Below are 14,984 nucleotides of genomic sequence, written 5' to 3' on the forward strand. Positions count from 1 at the left end.
CGCGCTGACGGGGAGGAGCAGGCGTCAGTGCGCGGGTGGGGGTAGTGCTGCTGATTGGCTGTGTGCCGGTGACGCGCCCAGAGGGAGTGATCGGGTAGCAGCGCGGTGTGATTGGTCGGGGAGTGGAAACACGCGCTGAGCGGAACCGGATCGTAGGGATAGCGCGTGGGGATTGGGTAACTGAGGAGCGGTGCCGACGTTGAGGTCCGCATCCGCTCCGTCTCCCGGGAAGAAGGGGTATATAAGGTGATGCACAGAGGAGCAGGGGGGAAGTGGAACCATCTAAGAATGAAGACGAAGGTGCAGAGATAGAGCCCGGAGAGGAGAGTAATGGAGAGTAGAGGAGAGTAAGGTATAAGTGTGTAGCCAGCGAGAGAGAACGGTCTACACGAGCTGAGTAATGTATAGTGTGTAGCCAGCGAGAGAGAACGGTCTACACGAGCTGAGTAATGTATAGTGTGTAGCCAGCGAGAGAGAACGGTCTACACGAGCTGAGTAATGTATAGTGTGTAGCCAGCGAGAGAGAACGGTCTACACGAGCTGAGTAATGTATAGTGTGTAGCCAGCGAGAGAGAACGGTCTACACGAGCCGAGTATGCATACGGTGTAGCCAGAGAGAGAGGAAGGTCTACACGAGCCGAGTATGCATACGGTGTAGCCAGAGAGAGAGATGCAAAGTCTACACGAGGCGAGTGGAGAGTGTAGCAGAGGCGCAGAGTCTACACGAGGCGAGAGAGGAGTGTAGCCGAGGCGCGGAGTCTACACGAGGCACAGAGAGCCGGCAGCACAGAATCCAGAGTCAAGAGAAGCGCATTGTGAAGAAGAGAGGCCACGCGTTGTATTGTTACAAGTCAAGATTTAATAAAAGAAGTGTGTTCCCGTCAAGGAGTTTCCTGCCGTCATTTTCCAATACTTCACATGTACCATTTTGTCTATAAGGGTCAAACATTGAATAAGTCATGTTAGGACACAGTGTGTGTTTTGCAAGTAACCTGTACAGATAACTCAGGTGAGACTCATTGTTCTGGTGATACAGGTCAAAGGGTTTTTTTGTGTTTTCAGGAAGCATCTCCCTCTGGAGCAACTCATTGTCTTTGAAATAGGGAGCACACTCGGATCATTCATCAGTTACAGGGCAAACCACTTAAAAGTTACACGTAGAGGAGATACATTCTCAACAACTTGAATTATAATTTTGTATTACGTGTTGACACATTTCGTCTAACTAGGACTAGAAATGCGCCTTACTGATTAACGTCTGGATCTTTGAAGCTATCGGTTGAAGCAAGCCCAGCTGCTGTTGAGACGCTGTGCACCAATAAGGGTCCACAGGTGGCTTGCACTGAATCAATGACGCGCTCCCAGAAGTCTGTGCTAGTTATAGTTTGTGTAAAACATTCCTTTGTTTCGTGGAGAGATCGATAAATGAAAGATGTCGTGTCTGCTGATCTGCTTCATAGCAAGGAGGTAATTTTAAGAGCACATTTGAAATACATTTTTGGTACAGATTTGTATTTGGTTACAAGGCAGAGCACATCTAGTAGATGCATTCTCCACAACAACACTCATGAGAATTTTGCTTGATGTCTTATATGTTTGCGAACTAGGACAAGAAATGGTCCTTGCTGATTAACGTCTGGATGTTGACAACCATGGGGTTGAAGCAAGCCTCACCGCCTGCGGTGCCCCTCAACCATTTACGGCCTTGGGCCAGGAAAGGCACAAAGAAAATTGCACACGAACGACGCATCCACGCAAACTCCCGATTCTCCGTTTTGAAGTTTTAAAATGAAACAACTTTGAATTGTATTATGTTTTGAATTTTATGATTGTATTTCTTCATTAAAAGCTTATATCATTTTACATCGGGAAGACTTAATTGAAAACGACATTTCGTGTGAATTTTCTCTCGTCGTTAAGTAGGTGGCCTTGCCGGGCATTCGGTTCGATGCGGACTTTCACCTGGTTGGGATCGCGGGATTGAGATGAGGCGACACAGAGCTGGCCGTGCCAGAAGACCGCCGTCTGCAGATCGATTCCAACGTGGTCGAACGTCTGTCCCTGCGCCTCCTTCGCTCATGCAGGAGGCGCGTAGGGTTATAGCGCCCCCTGCATGAAAACGACGGAAAGTGCAGCATTCATCACAGATTAATTCTAGGTTTGAAGCTTTCGTGACTGCAAGGATTCATATTCTTAGTTCTTTCTGTAAAGTCACGTAGGTAAAAAATGAAATCAAAATTAAGAATTTTAAGAAAGAACTAAGAATACAGATAGATAAAGTTGTGCGCTTATATAAAAGAGCATCGCCAGTGGGTTTTCAAAGTACCTTCGTGTTGCAGAAATCAATTTCGCGTGAGCCCACCGCATGACAACAATGCTCAGCTGTAGCTCACGTGACTTCTGCCGCGACAATGTCTGGATGTTTTCGCCTGAGGACGACCGCTCGTGTTGCGATCGAAACTTCGTCATTTATTTATTTTACCTACGTGACTTTACCGAAAGAACCAGAGTATGAAAGACGTCTTGTCTGCTGATGTTGTTCATGTCCGTGTACATCGATATCCCACATGGCTTACACTACACACCACACACAATGAAATAAATAGAAACGAGAACGACTTCTGGGGATGGGCAAAGATCGAGGAATCTCTTTCAATGAAGCGAGTTCAGCGAGTTCGATTCAACATCTCTGTCCGTCTGTGTCTCTGTTCGCCTCTGTGTGTCTCTCTGCCTGTGTTTTTTAGTCTCTGTGTATCTTTCTCAGTCTCTGTTCCTCTTGTCTGTGTCTGTCCACCTGGTCTTGTCTGTGTGTGTGTCTATCAGCGTCTATCCAACCGTTGTCAACGATTGTCAGTAGCAGCAGGCGCCCGTTCAACTCCCACGGTTACATGCCACTCAAACTTGCTCCCAACACACAAAGATCGCCCGTATAGCCTGGCACCGGGGGTGAGTGGGGGGGGGGGTACAGACACCTAGCCTGGCACCGTGGTGGTGATTTAACAAGCAGAGAGAGACACAGAGAGAGGGGGGTGAGTGGGGGTGGGTACAGACACCTAGCCTGGCACCGGGGGGGGGGTGAGTGGGGGGAGGTACAGGCACCTAGCCTGGCATCGTGGTGGTGATGATTTAACAAGCAGAGAGAGAGACACAGAGAGAGAGGGGGGTGAGTGGGGGGGGGAGGTACAGACACCTAGCCTGGCACCGGGGGGTGAGTGGGGGGGTACAGACACCTAGCCTGGCACCGCTGGTGATGATTACCTCCCGTGGCCACCAGTCCCTTCGCACTCACAAATGACTCCCCTGTTATTATTCGTAAGTGGGGTATGCGGGGGGGGGGGGGGTGGTGTTCGTAAGTGGGGGTATGCGGGGGGGGGTGGTGTTCGTAAGTGGGGGTATGCGGGGGGGGGGGTGGTGTTCGTAAGTGGGGGTATGCGGGGGGGGTGGTGTTCGTAAGTGGGGGAATGCGGGGGGGGGGGTGGTGTTCGTAAGTGGGGGTATGCGGGGGGGTGGTGTTCGTACGTGGGGGTATGCGGGGGGGGGTGGTGTTCGTAAGTGGGGGTATGCGGGGGGGTGGTGTTCGTAAGTGGGGGTATGCGGGGGGGGTTGTGTTCGTAAGTGGGGGTATGCGGGGGGGTGGTGTTCGTAAGTGGGGGAATGCGGGGGGGTGGTGTTCGTAAGTGGGGGTATGCGGGGGGGGGGGGGTGTTCGTAAGTGGGGGAATGCGGGGGGGTGGTGTTCGTAAGTGGGGGTATGCGGGGGGGGGGGGGTGGTGTTCGTAAGTGGGGGTATGCGGGGGGGTGGTGTTCGTAAGTGGGGGTATGCGGGGTGGTGGTGTTCGTAAGTGGGGGAATGCGGGGGGGTGGTGTTCGTAAGTGGGGGAATGCGGGGGGTGGTGTTCGTAAGTGGGGGAATGCGGGGGGTGGTGTTCGTAAGTGGGGGTATGCCGGGGGTGGTGTTCGTAAGTGGGGGAATGCGGGGGGGGTGGTGTTCGTAAGTGGGGGTATGCGGGGGGGTGGTGTTCGTAAGTGGGGGTATGCGGGGGGGGTGGTTTTCGTAAGTGGGGGTATGCGGGGGGGTGGTGTTCGTAAGTGGGGGTATGAGGGGGGAGAGTGTTCGTAAGTGGGGGTTTGCGGGGGGGGGTGGTGTTCGTAAGTGGGGGACCGCCCACCACCACTAGCGCGATGACGTCACCACACACGGGCGCCCGCCAACCCGAGCGCGATGACGTCACCACGCACGGGGGCGCCCGCCAACCCGAGCGCGATGACGTCACCACACGGGGGCGCCCACCAACCCGAGCGCGATGACGTCATCACGCACGGGGCGCCCCAACCAGCCCCCCCCCCGCCCACGTGACCAGCCCCCCCCGCCCACGTGACCAGCTCCTCCCCATCTGCCCACGTTACCATTCCCTCCCCTACCCCGCCCAAGTGACCAGCCCCCCCCCCGCCCACGTGACCAGCCCCCCCCCCGCCCACGTTACCAGCCCCCCCCCCGCCCACGTAACCAGCCCCTCCCCCCCCGCGCGATGACGTCACCACGCACGGGGGCGCCTATCTACCTGAGCGCGATGACGTCAGCACGCACGGGGGCGCCCACCAAACCGAGCGCGATGACGTCACCACGCACGGCTGCGCCCACCAACCCGAGCGCGATGACGTCACCACGCACGGTTCGCCCACCAAACCGAGCGCGATGACGTCACCACGCACGGGGGCGCCCACCAAACCGAGCGCGATGACGTCAGCACGCACGGGGGCGCCCGCCAACCCGAGCACGATGACGTCAGCACGCACGGGGGCGCCCACGAACCCGAGCGCGATGACGTCACCACGCGCGTGGGCGCCCTAAACAACCCCTCCCCCTCCCCCAGCCCACGTGACCAGCCCCGCCCCTCCCCCAGCCCACGTGACCAGCCCCGCCCCTCCCTCAGCCCACGTGACCAGCCCCGCCCCTCCCCCTCTCCCAGCCCACGTGACCAGCCCCGCCCCTCCCCCAGCCCACGTGACCAGCCCCGCCCCTCCCCCTCCCACAGCCCACGTGACCAGCCCCGCCCCTCCCCCAGCCCACGTGACCAGCCCCGCCCCTCCCCCAGCCCACGTGACCAGCCCCGCCCCCCTCCCCCAGCCCACGTGACCAGCCCCGCCCCTCCCCTCCCCCCTCCCCCAGCCCACGTGACCAGCCCCGCCCCTCCCCCTCCCACAGCCCACGTGACCAGCCCCGCCCCTCCCCCAGCCCACGTGACCAGCCCCGCCCCTCCCCCAGCCCACGTGACCAGCCCCGCCCCCCTCCCCCAGCCCACGTGACCAGCCCCGCCCCTCCCCCTCCCCCAGCCCACGTGCCCAGCCCCGCCTCTCCCCCTCCCCCAGCCCACGTGACCAGCCCCGCCCCCTCCCTCAGCCCACGTGACCAGCCCCGCCCCTCCCCCTCCCCCAGCCCACGTGACCAGCCCCGCCCCTCCCCCAGCCCACGTGACCAGCCCCGCCCCTCTCCCTCCCCCAGCCCACGTGACCAGCCCCTCCCCCAGCCCACGTGACCAGCCCCCCCCCCACCCACGTGACCAGCCCCTCCCCCCACCCACCCACGTGACAAGCCCCCCCCCACCCCCCCCCACGTGACCAGCCCCTCCCCCCCACGTGACCAGCCCCGCCCCTCGCCCAGCCCACGTGACCAGCCCCGCCCCTCCCCCAGCCCACGTGACCAGCCCCGCCCCTCCCCCACCCACGTGGCCAGCCCCCCCACGCTGCTGCGGGTTGGCTGCAATGAAGCCGTGAAGACACCGAACAGTTCCACTGCTACAATTAGCGCGCTGAGGCGCTGCAGTTGCACTATGTGTCCACACGGTGGCGCTGCAGCAACCATGTTAAATTTCGATTTAAAGCTTTCGTGACTGCAGCAGGGATTCATCTTCTTTCTTCTTTCGGTAAAGTCGTCGCGTAGAAGGGAAGTAATAAAATAATATAAATAAAACATAATAAACGTCGTGAGAATTATTTTATTATGTTTTATTTGTATTATTTTATTACTTCCCTTCTACGTGACTTTACCGAAAGAACCAAGAAGAAGCAACCATGTTGGTCAAGTTATTTCAGCGAATTTTCATTTTGCTTTTTGGTTCTTTCGGTAAAGTAACGTAGAAAGGAAATAAATTAAATAATAGAATAGGACGTTTCGATTGCAACACAAGCAATCGTCATCAGATAGAAAACAAACAGTAAATCTTCTTGGTTCTTTCGGTAAAGTCACGTAGAAGGGAAATAATAAAATAATAAAAATTAAACATAATAAAATGCAATTCTCACGACGTTTCCCTGTCCCCAGACGACCTGCTTGTCAGTTTTGATGTGGTTTCCTTATTCACCAAAGTTCCTGTACCTGACACCATCGCAATCATTGAAGACTTGGTTCATCAAAGCCTGAATGCTGGGGTACCCCCCCTGGTGAGACACTGCTTAACCAATACAAACTTCACCTGGAATGGAACTTTCTACAAGAAAACTGAGGGCACCCCAATGGGCTCCCCCCTATCTCCGGTTGTAGCCAACGTCTTCATGGAGAAATTTGAGACTGACGCCATCCAGACTGCCACTCTACGCCCGACCTTGTGGAAGAGGTACGTAGATGCCACTTTTGTCATCTGGCCACATGGCCGGCCTGCTCTAGACCAATTCCTCAACCACATAAATTCCATACACCCAGCCATCACACAGTGTACACACACACAGTGTACACACACACAATGTACACACACAATGTACACAGTGTACACACACACACAGTGTGTACACACAATGTACACACGCAGTGTACACACACACAGTTTACAGACAGTGTGTACAGTGTACACACACAGTGTACACACACACAATGTACACGTGTGTACACACTGTCCATGTGTGTGTACACACAATAATGTCCACATTGTTGAGCCGAGCTCACACACCCAAGGGGTCTCTGTTCAAGGGAGGGAGCAATGGAAAATTAATCTTCATCAACTTAAACTCTAATCCCGCTACGTGACGTCACCACTCAGCATGACCTCATCGGCGTGAAACGCCAGGGGGAGGTGTACCTTGCTAGTGACGTCATGTCACCAAAGATTTCACCCCAACCGGTCTCAAGGGAGCGTGACGTCACCTCTGCCTGGGTCACTTCCGTTATCTGTTCAAGCACTATCCTTATTTGGGCAAAGCCACACCCACTGACTGGCGGCTCATTAACATAATTTATTCGTGAAAGACGTCACGAGTTCGTTGTGACCGGTTCGGCACCCACGGCCCATTCCCTCCACGATTGGGCCAGGCTCATTAACATAATTTATGTAAGTTACAGAGCCGCTCATTGTGGGAAGGGAGTGTCTTGTACCCCACAAGTGACGTCATGCCACCTGCTGCTGCCGCGTGACGTCACGAGGTAACGGAAAGTTGACGCTCCGCGCGGGAACTGAAATCTGAGGTGAGAAATTCTCATCGCGGTTGTGGTTGTTGTTGTTGTGGTGGTTGTTGTTATTGTGGTTGTTGTTGTTTACCGAGGTAGAGCCTCGCTTTCTCTCTCGTAGGGATGTCAATTGAGTAGCAGCGAGCATGGAAGCGATGTCCAAGTTGGAACTTTACAACGCGGGGCCTTGCCTCCTGCCCTCGCCTGGTCGCGTTCGCTTCAATTCTCTCGCTTAGTTGAGCAATTTCGATTTAAAGCTTTCGTGACTGCAGTGATTCATCTTCTTGGTTCTTTCGGTGAAGTCACGTAGAATAGAAATAAAACAATAAAACTATACAATTTAATTATGTTTTATATCACGTAGAATGGAAATAATAAAATAATATTCCCTTTTATTTTTATTATTTCCATTCTAAGTGACTTTCCCGAAAGAACCAAGAAGATAGTTGAGCAACCTGTGGAAGAACGCGATCAGCCAGGCGAAGCGTTAGTTCTAGGTGAAGTCACCATGTAGGTAAGAAATGAATACAAATTCATAAAAGTAAAAATAGAAATAAAATAAAAATCACGACGTTTCGGAGGCAACACAAGTTTATAATGTAGACTGTAGCCTGGTTATTAAGCTGGGTGAGTGTACTGGCAGTCTATAATGTAGACTGTAGCCTGGTTATTAAGCTGGGTGAGTGTACTGGCAGTCTATAATGTAGACTATAATTTGCTGCATCAAGTGAGGCGTGATTTATTATAATTTTATTATTTTATTTCTATTTTTACTTTTATTAATTTTAATTTCATTTTTTACCTACGTGGTGACTTTACCGAAAAAACCTAAGAGTACGTGAGTTGGTGTGTTGACCGACTCTCTGTGTTGCATTACATGAAGTGTCTCTCTCTCTCTGTGCAGTCACCAAACCTCCAAGTCTCTCATTGACACAAGGCCGTCATTATAACATGTTATAATAAGTATAATATTATGTTAAAATATATAATAATTATAATGTTATAATAAGTATAATATGTTATAATAATTATAATAATATATATGTATTATAATGTTGTAATAAGTATAATATGTCATAATTATAATGTTATAATGTGTTATAATAAGTATAATAATCAAATATGCCCCCCAATATGTTTCTGTAAAAATATTTGTAAATAAAAATTGCGATGCTCTGTTAATAAAGACAACAATTTGCTAAACCTTGGCCACGAAATCTGGACTTGTCTTTATATAACAATGCATAGATTCCTGTTTATAGGATTGCGTTGTACTTTATGAATCCCTAATCTCTGCCATTACATACTATGAAACAAGAAAGGTTAAAAAGAAAAAAACAGAGCAATGTATTACAATACACTATTAGACATTATTGTATCAAATAAAACAAAGTCCATCCCATGTGTTAGTGAACTTTTAAAAATATTTTAGGGAGGAAATGGCAGGAAAATAGTTTTCAAATTTAGATATTTTTCTGGGGGGGGGGGACCCCAGACCCGTGGAAGATTTGGTCCCCCCCAATGTTGACTCCATGGCTACGGCCTTGCATTGACGTGCTAGTTTCTCTACCCCCCCCCCCCTCTCTATTTAAGGCCTCAACACAGAGGCGTTGTTTCTCTGTGTGCCTATGTGTGTCTCTCTCTGTGTCATCTCTCTCTGTGTGTCTATATGTGTGTCTCTCTCTGTGTGTCTCTCTGTCATCTCTCTCTGTGTGTCTATGTGTGTCTCTCTCTGTGTGTCTGTGTGTCTCTCTCTCTGCTTATGTGTCTGTCTATGTGTCTCCGTGTCTCTCTCTCAAATTGAGCAATCTTTGGAAGAACGTTATCAACCAGGTAGGGTGTTGACTGTTATGTTAGCTGACTCTAAGTTTAATAGGTTTTTTTTCTCTTTCATTTGTACCTGATGATGATTGCTTGTGTTGCAGTTGAAACGTCGTATGCTATTATATAATGTATTTATTTATTCTACGTGACTTTACCGAAAGAACCAAAGAGTATCTTGCTTAAGTTTTAATTTCCCTTCACCTGGCTTGCTACTTTGTAACTTGTTTTGTTTTAAATATTCACACAGTTTTTTTTTCATTTTTTACCAGGCCACGCCTGCTTGAGCTGCTATACCGCTCTTGTTTTCAGAAGCGACCTGCCCACAACCACAATAACAAGGTGAGGCACGTCAACAGCGTGGTGGTGTTCACTCTAGACACGTGGCGGTGTTCACTCTAGACACGTGGCGGTGTTCACTCTGGACACGTGGCGGTGTTCACTCTAGACACGTGACGGTGTTCACTCTAGACATGTGGTGGTGTTCACTCTAGACGCGTGGTGGTGTTCACTCTAGATACGTGGCGGTGTTCACTCTAGACGCGTGGCGGTGTTCACTCTAGACAAGTGACGGTGTTCACTCTAGACACGTGACGGTGTTCACTCTAGACACGTGGCGGTGTTCACTCTAGACAAGTGACGGTGTTCACTCTAGACGTGGCGGTGTTCGCTCTAGACGCGTGGCAGTGTTCACTCTAGACACATGGCGGTGTTCACTCTGAACGTGTGGCGGTGTTCACTCTGGACGTGTGGCCATGTTCGCTTTGGACTCGTGCTGGTGTTCACTCTAGACGCGTGGCGGTGTTCACTCTAGACGCGTGGCGGTGTTCACTCTAGACATGTGGCGGTGTTCACTCTAGACGCGTGGCGGTGTTCACTCTAGACGCGTGGCGGTGTTCACTCTCTACATGTGGAGGGGAAACCCGGGGATCGGGAAGGAAATCCACGCGACAACGGGGAGAGAGAGAGACACGTAAACTACAAATATACAGCAGGCGTCAGGGTCGGGATCGAACCCACGACTTCCTGTATGCCAGAACAGGTCGTTAACATCTCACCACAGAGAGACACGCAGCCTCGGCTGTGTTGGTTGATCCTCAATGAATTACTTGGTGGAGTGAGGAAGCATTAATACTGAGCAGGTGAAGGTGGCCAGGCGTGGGTCTGGACACACCACCACCTGTGAACCATGCCAGTGTGTGACAGTGGGGGAGCCAGTGGGGGTGGGGTGGCACGTGCCCCCCCAACGATCCGATAGAAATCCCTAATTTCGATAGGATCATTGGGGTTTATTAGTAACTAGCTTCACTACCCGGCTTCGCCCGGGACTTGGATTCTTGTCTTGGATTAATTTAATATTCCCTCATAATTCAATGAAAAACCCTGAAAAAATTGATGCTTGCAAGAAAGAAGCCGAAACACTTCAATTTACCTAAATCGGATGTTTTCACTCAAGGAAATTCAACCTGAACCCACTGCTACGTCAGGTCGATTTTTGCCACTCGGGAAGGGAATGACGCGGCGTTCGCTTAGACATTTCAGACAGCATAAACTGTGAAAATTTCATGACGCCAGAGCTCAGCGTTGGAGAGTTTTTGCTGCTTCACACAAACAAACAGGTGTAAGTTCTGCTTTATATTTAAGATGGCAGTTGTACCCATTATTTACACAGATTTGTATTGAAACTCCGAGAAGCCAATGACTTAATCGGCCAGGAGCGAAGTGCCACCTAAAATCTCCCGGCACGCTGTGAACAGCTGTAGAAGTACGGTGCGCGAAGAGCCATGTGGTAGGGGGGTAAGCATTGCAGAGCGCTTAGCTCAGGTGTGATGCGGGTTGATGCCACATACGTCATGGTCATTCCCCCCCCCCCCCCCCCCCAAAATACAAAAGTCTATTTTTCTTTCCTGAAGGCATCAACACGTTCAGCGAGCGCGATGACGATCGCACGCGTCGAATGAAAAGCAAGGGACAAGTCCTTTCTTACTAACAACTCCTTTCTCACTAACAACTCCTTACTTAATAACAACTCCTGTAATTTTTCATTGCTGGAGGGGTTTCCCCCCCCTACCTGAAAATCCTGGCTCCACCTCTGAGTGTGTGACAGTGCAAAGTTTGTATTTGCAGTAAAGTATATTAACTCTATTGAGCACAGAGGTTATATCAAAACAGTAGTTTATTTTAGTTTTCCTCTGGAACTCTTTGCAAGAATGGAGTCAGGAAGTGATCACAGCACACACGTGCAGCAGCTGAAGTCGGAACTGCTCATCCCAGCAATCAAGGACATCTGTGCCTGGCATCACACCTCTAAGTTGTGATTGAACATTAATTTATGCATTTGTGCATAACACAAATAGTGTTATTTTCAACACCCTTTGCTATGTCAGCTGAATTTAGCTTTCATAAACATTTATTTAGAAGCCAGACAGCTGAAATTGTGTGCTCTGAGTTTTGGGTTAACGTTCATTTTGAAGATACAAGGGCTTCCAGGCACGTTTATAACCATTTGGCCTCTCATTGTGTGAAATAACAGCCCGTGTGATGAATTTGGGACACTTTTTTTTACTATATCATAAATATATGAATAAGTATAGACGTGTAAGTCACGTGTGACTGTGTATATATGCATTCCTCTGTGCCTCGATACTGATGTGTAGATGGTGTGGATATTCTTTGTTTCTGTCTGCAGCTGTCGCTGCCTCTGCAGAAGTGGTCTGATGGAGCAAAGCCACTCGGCGCGGCTCGGTGCAAAAAGGCAACAATGTGACCGGTGTGCATACAGCACGGATTGTCCTGCACATTTGACACGGCACCAGAGAACTCACACAGGAGAGAAACCCTTCAAGTGCAGTGTGTGTGGGAAGGCGTTTGCACAGTCATCTAATCTTGTAATACACCAGAGAACACACACGGGAGAGAAACCCTTCAAGTGCAGTGTGTGTGGGAAGGCGTTTGCACTATCATCTACTATTGTAACACACCAGAGAATACACACTGGAGAAAAACCCTTCAAGTGCATTGTGTGTGGGAAGGCGTTTGCACAGTCATCTGCTCTTGTAACACACCAGAGAACACACACGGGAGAAAAACCCTTCAAGTGCATTGTGTGTGGGAAGGCGTTTGCACAGTCATCTGCTCTTGTAACACACCAGAGAGCACACATGGGAGAGAAACCCTTCAAGTGCAGTGTGTGTGGGAAAGCGTTTGCACATTCCTCGTCTCTTATAGCACACCAGAGAACACACACGGGAGAGAAACCCTTCAAGTGCATTCCGTGCGGGAAGGCGTTTGCTCAGTCAGCACATCTTCAAAGACACCAGAGAACACACAAGCATCAGAAGATCCACAAGGAGTGGAGTGTGAAATCAGCTTGTGAAAGTCAAAGTGCTGCAATGAGCCCATCCCTCATCAAACAAGAACCGGAAGAAAATCCCAGCTTGGACACTTTTAAAGGTATCGAGGTGAAATATGAAGAGGTGAAGGTGAAACGTGAAGAAGTGATGGTGAAGAGCAAAGAAGTGAAGGTAAAATGTGAAGATAAAGATTCAACTCCGAAATGGGACCTTCGTATCGATGGAGGCAACGTGAAGCAGGAGGAGAATTCTGACTGTGAGGCAGAGCGAGGCGACTCCCAGCAGTTTGTGGAAGTGGAGGTGTGGGTGGACTTCCTCCGAGACAATACAAAGTCAAATGGAGACCCGGGAGATGCGTAAGCCTTTGACCAGTGGTTCTTTACCTGGGTTCGATCGAACCCCAGGGGTTCGGTGAGTCAGTCTCAGGGGTTCGGCGGAGGTTAAGACACACACCTGACTCATGATTGTGCACCAGTAAAACATGTACCTATGTTTTGAATTTGAAAAAATATTTTATTTTTCCAATTAAGAAGGGTTCTGTGAATGCGCATATGAAACTGGTGGGGTTCAGTACCTCCAACAAGGTTAAGAACCACTGCCTTAGACGATGCCGCTCCAATAGATGCACCTTTGTCACAGGCCTCTAATGACAAGAATGTGAAGTTGAACACTCAGTTCCTAGGTTCAACCTGCAGGGTAAGAGCGGCCAGTCTTTGTGGACCTGTGTGATGGGTAGACCTCTAACCAGGAGCGAATGCCAATAAGCTCCCAAGCATTCAATGTTATCAATTGCATTTATATTGTGCTTGCTTAATTGCCTCGGCAATTCGTAGTTTTGTATCGTTTCTCGTCTCAAACACTCGAAGAGCATCCCCAAGTAGCAGCTGCCCCTGTGTGGCACAAGGTGGTGGCCCTGCACCGGCCTGCATGTGGACAAGAGCCTGTCAGTAGGGGGCAATGGTTGATGTGGCATCTCAGTTGTGGAGTTTGTAGGTAATGTTTAGAATTTTTATCAATTTTTACCCAGACACCAGCATGCAATGGCCGACTCGTTTTGAATGGTGCATTAGTATGTTGTACATACACTGTTAAGCAGACGGTGCGTATTTTTTTAAATTAGCTTCTTGTTAATGCAATGTAACCTAATGCAGTATATTTCAGTGCAGTAATTCAATTTTGTTAATATGCCTGTCACTAATTTTGAATGAATACTTGTCTGATTGTGTGCGTACATGTACCATTTTGTCTATAAGGGTCAAACATTGAATAAGTCATGTTAGGACACTGTGTGTTTTGGAAGTAACCTGTACAGATCACTCAGGTGAGACTCATTGTTCTTGTGATATAGGTCAAAGGGTACTTTTGTGTTTTCAGGAAGCATCTCCCTCTGGAGCAACTCATTGTCTTTGAAATAGGGAGCACACTCGGATCATTCATCAGTTACAAGGCAAACCACTTAAAAGTTACACGTAGAGGAGATACATTCTCAACAACACGAATTATAATTTTGTATTACGTGTTGACGTAGATTTTGTCGAATTAGGACGAGAAATGGTCCTTGTCGATTAACGTCGATGTTCACAACCATGGGTTGAAGCAAGCCTGACCGCCTGCGGTGCCCCTCACAACCATTTACGGCCTTGGGCCAGGAAAGTCACAAAAAATTGCACGCGAACGACGCATCCACGCAAGCACCCGATGCTCCGTTTTGAAGTTTTAAAATGAAACAACTTTGAATTGTATTATGTTTTAAATTGTGTTTCTTCAATAAAAGCTTATATCATTTTACATCTGGAAGACTTAATTGAAAACGACATTTCGTGTGAATTTTCTCTCGTCGTTAAGTAGATGGCCTTGCCGGGGATTCGGTTTGATGCGGACTTTCACCTGCTTGGGATTGAGATGAGGCGACACAGAGCTGGCCGTGCGAGAAGACCGCCGTCTGCAGATCGATTCCAACGTGATCGAACATCTGTCCCTGTGCCTCCGTCGTTCATGCAGCGGGCGCGTAGGGTTATAGCGCCCCCTGCATGAAAACGACGGAAAGTGCAGCGTTCATCACAGATGAAGTTGTGTGCTTATATAAAAGAGCATCGCCAGTGGGTTTTCAAAGTACATTCGTCTTACAGAAATCAATTTCGCGTGAGCCCACCGCATGACAACAATGCTCAGCTGTAGCTCACGTGACTTCTGCCGCGACAATGTCTGGATGTTTTCGCCTGAGGACGACCGCTCGTGTTGCGATCGAAACTTTGTCATTTATTTATTATTTTACTTTTTTCTACCTACGTGACTTTACTGAAAGAACCAAAGAGTATGAAAGACGTCTTGTCTGCTGATGTTGTTCATGTCCGTGTACATCGATATCCCACA

The 14,984-nt window shown here is 49.8% G+C and overlaps 1 long non-coding RNA gene across 1 annotated transcript; it reads left to right on the forward strand.

The window, feature by feature from the left end:
* The first annotated feature begins 5,773 nt into the window (after nucleotides 1-5,773).
* LOC144738971 (uncharacterized) lies at nucleotides 5,774-14,399 on the forward strand. The gene is made up of 3 exons (XR_013589332.1): nucleotides 5,774-7,455; nucleotides 9,531-9,600; nucleotides 11,948-14,399. It is a non-coding gene; the product is annotated as an uncharacterized LOC144738971 (long non-coding RNA).
* Nucleotides 14,400-14,984: the final 585 nt, after the last annotated feature.

Source organism: Lampetra planeri, unplaced genomic scaffold, assembly GCF_965212315.1.
Source record: "Lampetra planeri unplaced genomic scaffold, kcLamPlan1.2.h2 scaffold_125, whole genome shotgun sequence".
Lineage (NCBI taxonomy): Eukaryota > Metazoa > Chordata > Hyperoartia > Petromyzontiformes > Petromyzontidae > Lampetra > Lampetra planeri.